We start from the raw sequence: 6,734 nt of genomic DNA, 5'->3' as shown, positions 1-6,734 counted from the left end.
AACACATTTTTAAATAAAATAAACATGAAGACAACTGTCACACTAACAAATATGTACACTAACTAATGTGAAGAAAAATTCCAGCTTTTTATCTTGTTTATAAACACTTCTACACATTTAAAGAGTTTTTGGGGGATTTGTGTTTCATGAATTCTTGTGACTCAGAAAAAAAGTAATATTTTATGTCTTCATAAGTGGTTTGATTTTAAAATATTTGTTTTTTAATATGAAAATTTATCAACATCTGTAAATCATTGAAAGCTTAATCTGATAAAGTATCAACAGTTTTTTAAAAATAGTTTGATCTAGTATAAAAGGGACTGGAAATTTAGATGAAAGTCAGAAATAAAAATCTTTGAAGAGGCTTTTAGGCATAAATACATTTTCAACAAACAAACTCTCAATATTGTAATACCTTTTTCACAAAAAGTACAACAGTTTTCTTTAAAACATAATTCCTAATAATCCTTTAAAATCTTGTAATTTTAAGTTTTCATGTTTTTCTTTTAGAACAACAGGAAATCTGATTTCCTGTTGTTCTCTCCTTTACTCTTTGTTCTAATATTTTATGATTGCATTTCCATTTGAGAATATAGGAAGCAGCTCTTTGAGCAACAGAAAACATGTGAAGGTGTTTGTCCATTAATCTCTGAGGAGAGAAGCTGTAGATTAACATTATTTTAGAGTAGATTGTACGAGTGGCTATTTGTATTAGTGGCTGGAAATATTGCAGCATTAAATTCTTTCATATTATTTAACTCAAACCTATTTTCACAGTTATAATGACAGAAAACCCACTATTCAGTAATCTTCTGTGTTTACAGGGAGATGTTGGTGTTTCCATGGTAACTGAGGATTACTTGATTTTACGTTATTTTTTTAAATACGTTTTTTATGAACAAAAACTTAAAGTAATTTTTAAAAAGCAAGTCATTTTTAAATGTTCTAAGATGACAGCCTAAACCAGATGTAAGTTGGATTTATGTCATAGACCTACAGGATACTTAAGTTTTGACTACTATGTGCCCTTTTAACCAGTTGGAATTAAACACTGTATAAATTATTTTAAAAAAAATATTCTCAAAGATAAATTTAGATTGAAGAAGGGGGGGGGGGGGGTAAGTACAAGGAATGTGCAGACAAACAATCATACAGCAACAGAGACGGGCGGGATAATACATGGTATTATGCATAGGTGACATTCCAATATGTGAAATGTATTCTATATATCAACATGTACTTTTTGACTTTCAGTACGCTCTGTACATTGTCATGGGGGCCAAATGTGATTTCAGTGAAATGTGTGTAAATTGTGATCAGTTTGTGCCGAGTGAATTCAAGGCACTTTTGGGTTATGGTACAAACTGACCTTTTGTATATTTTTTTTGTATATTTGTATATTTATTTATTTATTCAAAGGAAAACATGCAGCAAATAAGATGATGGAGTCTTCTTTCTGATAACCAGCTTTCCAATGCCAGTGAAACTGGAAATATGAAACAAACACCAATAAACAGTTAAAAGATATTGCAAATATACCGGTATATCTATATAAATTGTAGGAAAGAAATCGTCCGTTTTTCAGTTCTTTCATCCATGCGTGTTCGATAGTCGAGAGTGGTAAAACAAACAAGGATTCAACCGGTTTAAAAATACACGGAGTTTATTTCCCTGACAATAGTTCTAAAGCACAGATTAAAACATTAATGCAGATATATCTGGATTCTCAAGTAAAGATCTACTGACGCACAAGTTTGAAGTTACATGCGAAGTACTCGTAGATTTTCCTAAGAACAATGGAAAACTTTAAAACCAGTCTTTTTAAGATGTGTTTGAATCTCCGTCTTCCGGAAAGATCATGGTCGCTGGATCTCCGCCCCTGGTCGCTCTGATTCGTCAGCTGATAGCCCGCCTGCTTCCTCTGGCCAATAGCTGACGATTGCCAGCTTCGGATCCGCTCCACCTCCCGGGGGCCCGTTTGACCGGCGCACACGGTCCGATGATCAAAAGAGTCCCCATCTGGTCAGAGTAAATCATTCCTGGACAACTCAAGGTTCCTTTTACCGGTGTCCAGAGCAAAGGTCATCTCCAACCTCCACATGAGAACACGAATCTTCACACTTTCAGGGGAAGAATCTTCAACCCAGATGGTACGGATATCGCCCATGGCATATTTATTGCACCTATGAAAAACACCTAAGTTTGCACAAAGAACATCCTGCTTCTTCACAGGATGCTGCAACCATAAAGCAAAAAGGAATGTCACACGACCATAAATCTGGATAGTTCAAAATAAGTTCACTTCACACTAAGGATAAAGCTGTAACATAATAAAGAATACTTCACACTAAGGATAAAGCTGTAACATAATAAAGAATAAGATATTAAAACATACATTTTCTACAATATATATGATCTGCAAATATATAAAAATGTTATTCACACTTTCAGATAAGATGGAGCAAATACATTTAAAAACAATTTCATTTAGTGAATTTAAAAAGAGAAACGTTGATTTAATAAAAAATAATACACACAGTTTTGAATCAATCAAGTCTTTATTACTTTTAGGTTTGTTGATTATGGCCTACAGGTAACAAAAAACCCAAAATTAGAAAACTAAAAACTGAAAACACACAGAAAAATAAATCCTAAAAAAAACCTGTCATAGTTTTATGTTTTTCCTTAATCCAATATAAAACAATGTTTTATTTTTATAATTTAAAGAAAATGTTTATCTTTGATGTCTTTTTTTAACTCATGAGGGAACTTAGGACATTTTGATAAAGCTTTATGACTATAAATAATACATTTTTACATCATTTTCTGCAATTATAAACTATTTTTACTTCAACTTAAGGTAGTATCTCATTTAAAATCTAACTAAAACGTAATTATAATATTTTCAATCAAGTTTGAAACTTTATCTTTGATAAACTGATCACAAACATGATCTGATACTGAATATTTCAGAAATATCAATTATCTGCTTTGAATAAAGTCTTTTTTTTATTTACAATTTTTGTAGCATTAAAAAAATAGTGCAATAAAAACAAAAATCACAGAAATTCAGACGTCAGTGCTGTTGAACATAACCCCCCACAGCAAAACCTACCGTTAACACAAACCCACAGAAACACATCAGGATCAATCTTAGAAAAAGTGTCCAGGTCCCAAATTTGTGCCTAAAATACATCACAAAAAATTAAAATCTTTAATCCAATTAAGCTACAATCGTATGCACTTAAAATGTATTTAAATTATGCAATAATTCCTTTTTAAATTTGTCAAAACCCCTAAACCTTTCCATTGGCATAAATTAATTTTCATACTTTAGTTCCCGTTCAAAAAAAATACATCAGGTAAAACCTTTTTCATCAAGTAAAAATATAGAAATTCTATCATCGACCTGCTTCTGTTTTGGCTTCTGTGACCCCTTAACCCCCCCTCATAACTCCTGATGGTGGTTTCTGCTGCCATGTTTGTTCAGCCAGGCCTGCAGCAGAGGAAGGTTCCTGTCCATCCAGCGGATGTTGTCCTCGATGGTCTCGTAGCTCTGCTGGATGCACCTCATCTGAGAACCCGCCTCCTCTGTCAGGGAGTCGAAGAAGCTTCGTATCTGAACGCAAGAGCACAGCAATAAACAAAAAACACACCAACACAAAAGTATTAGATCTGCCAGGTCCTCTAGCAAAAGTGGCCTGAAATGATCTCTGACCTCGTGAAGCATCTCTCTGGTGGAGTACTGGTTGGTTACTCCGGCTACCAAGTGGGATATAGTGCTGGATCCCAGGTCAAACCTGCAGTTAAACACAGAAGAATGTTAATGCATTGAATTTAACTCCAAACTTGACCTCCTCTTTGGAGAAAACAGCAGCACTGAGTTGGTTTTTAGGTTTAGCCCATCCGTTGATTATCCTGTTCCATCCTGGCTAGGACTGATTGCTGGAGCCCATTCTAGTTTTCTAATTTAGAGGCACTAATCAGAGATACGTGCACTAGAAGAAGATGCAAACTCCACACAGAAAGGGTCCAGGCGGGATTCTAACCGAGGTGTCCTGCTACCAGAAAATCAGGCAAACCATAAACAACTTTCTCTCTTTTTATTCTACTCATGAAAGCTATTTTGCTATTGTGGTTTCATGCAAACACTGCATGCTTTTATACACTTATGTGAGGAAATACCATGAGGTACTATGATATACACTGGCTAATAATTTTAACGACAGGATATGAAAATACTGTTGAAATATGAGGATTTATTCACACGAATAAAAAAAAAAAGTTTTTGCTCCTTTTCTGATTTTGCATAACTCCAATTTTGATTCACACAAACAAACCAGGAAAAAACATCCTGCAGGTGAACAGATGCACTATGTGACACCGCCAAAACAATGGTTGAGAAATCCTACTGCGGTACTTTGGAATGTGGACAAATTTACATGAAATTGAAAAGAAATCTGATCGTTTACAGCCTCACAGTGTTTCAGTCCATTTTCTGATGTTTTTCTGAACGTCTCTTCCAATCTTGTTCAATTTTCCAGTTCAGAGCTCCTGCCGAGGTTACAGATCTGCACTTGAGCTTCCTCACGTCTGCTCTCCTTCATTTTAGCTCCAGCAGAAATGATTGACAGATGGCCTTTTTCACTCATGCTGTGAGGATTTCCCTGACAATTTTTGATTTTTCATTTTTAATCATTCAAAGAAAAAACGGTCACATGCAGGGAAAATATTAGCTATGTGGGCCAGAATGTTTCTACTTTTATAGCTGCTGTTGTTATGGCTTTAGGAAATAAAAAAAGGAAAAGGGATGTATTGAGGAGTGACGTATGGGTTTATTACCCTTCAGTGAGGGAGGGGTTGTCCGTCCTAAGGAACCGCTCCTGACTCACCCTGACCTCCCGCCCTTTGACCTCCACGGTGACCAGCGGGAAGCCCTCCTGCAGCGTCCAGGTGTCCATGATGGCCCTGACATCCAGCTCATCCCCCGAATACCACTTCTGCCGATCAGTCCACATCCCTCAAGATCAAAATGCATCAAACGCGCTGAGAAGCTTCACATTGTAACTTTAAATCAGATTTAATGAATACGGTGAAGGCTAAAAATTTGAAATTTTTTTAAAAATTGTCTTCAATTAATCTTCCATAATCTAATAAATCTCGGACTAAACAAATGTTATTGTGGATTAACTGGAAGGAAACCAGATTGAGTTTCACTTATTACAACTGACTGTTGAACCACTTTTTCAGTCTGTTAGCTAAAACGTGAGTGAATCATTTATAATCAACATTTAATAAAGTTATTGGACTTAAGTTGTTAATAAGATATTTGTCTTTGTTTGGTTTTGGTATTAATATTATCATTCTTTTTCATTGTTTTCAAAAGTGTTTTATTCAGCAAACATTTCTTTAAAGCTTCAAATAGGAACTCTCTAAGAGCTTTCCAGAAAAACCTGCAGAAGTTTGAAGTCAGACCAGCCTGACCAGGAGATTTCCCTTTAGTCTATGGATAACATGATCAAGTTCTAAAATATTCATGTCTTTATCAATTTCTCTTCTGAAATCTAAATGAATTTGAGGGATGAAGGCTTTTATAACATTAAAGAAAAACTTTATTTAAAGAACATAAATGTTGGTAATATTTACAAATGTTTAGTGAAATTTCTTTTAGATTGGTGATAAAATTATCATCTGCAATGTGGGAAGTTATACCATTTTTTTCTGCCTTGTTTTCCCAAAATTGCTTAAAAAAAGAATAAATTATTTTCGGCTCTCTTAAACATCCAAAAAATCTAATGATGACGGTTATTTTGAAAAAATCGAAAAAGATCCATAACTGCAGTCAAAGGATTGCTGTCTGATGCCCTCTAGTGGTAGCTCAATGTACTGCATTCAAGAGGATAGAGATTTCTCATTTAAAGTTCCTGATTGTATTCATTAAAAATTATTTAATCCAGGTAAAGTTAATGTTAATTTTTTATGGGATTTTATATAATAAGCTGAACTCTTTCTTAGTTTCTCACATATTTTACTGATAATTCCTCTTTAGGGTGAAGCGTTTGCATACCAAAGAATGATGCTAAGACAAACACAGAAGGTTGAACACTGGAACAACACAAGCTGAAAAGTGGCAGATGATTAAACATTGTAAAATTATGCTGGCAAAATATATCACATCCAGATGCAGGAAGGTTTTAACAGCTTTCAGTATTAGATTCTTAACAAGAAGCTTGTGCTGGCCTGTTAATGTTTGAATTTCTATCAGTAAAACACAGTGGTGGAAGTGTAATAATGTGGACTGAGTCAATCACAAGCTGTTCTGTGCATCAGAAGTTATTAGAGTCAATGAAAGTCTGTCTTGACAGCCAAAACTTGAAATGGATCATACTGAAAGAAAAGAAGCCAAACGTCACCAACAAACCTTCAACACACCAACTGAAGTGGTTTTTAGCTCTTAGATGTAGAACATTTACTGTTTTACTCACTGTTTGGGTGTTTTGGTGCAGATTTTGACAGATAGATGATCAAAAAGTCTAAATTTTACATTTGTGTGACCTGAGGAGCTGGCCTTCCATTGTGGCCCTCTGGCTAAAGGAAAATAAAATGAGAATTTATTTAACAAAAAAAGAAGAGTGACTAAACATTGTCTTTTTTTATTTACATGTTGTACTGTCCCAGTAATGCAAACACAAGAATCTCATCCAGATTTTGATAAAGTTTTTTCAAATCAAGAA

General features: G+C 34.6%; 1 long non-coding RNA gene across 1 annotated transcript; it reads right to left on the bottom strand.

Annotated features, from left to right (window-relative positions):
* Positions 1 to 3,370: 3,370 nt before the first annotated feature.
* On the bottom strand, positions 3,371 to 5,306 carry LOC111947869. The gene is made up of 2 exons (XR_002873831.1): positions 3,719 to 5,306; positions 3,371 to 3,619 (listed from the first exon to the last, which is right to left on the bottom strand). It is a non-coding gene; the product is annotated as an uncharacterized LOC111947869 (long non-coding RNA).
* Positions 5,307 to 6,734: the final 1,428 nt, after the last annotated feature.

This window comes from Oryzias latipes, chromosome 9 (assembly GCF_002234675.1).
Source record: "Oryzias latipes chromosome 9, ASM223467v1".
Classification (NCBI taxonomy): Eukaryota; Metazoa; Chordata; class Actinopteri; order Beloniformes; family Adrianichthyidae; genus Oryzias; species Oryzias latipes.
Note: the sequence above shows the minus strand (reverse complement) of the source record. Positions and strands in the feature narration are given on the sequence as shown.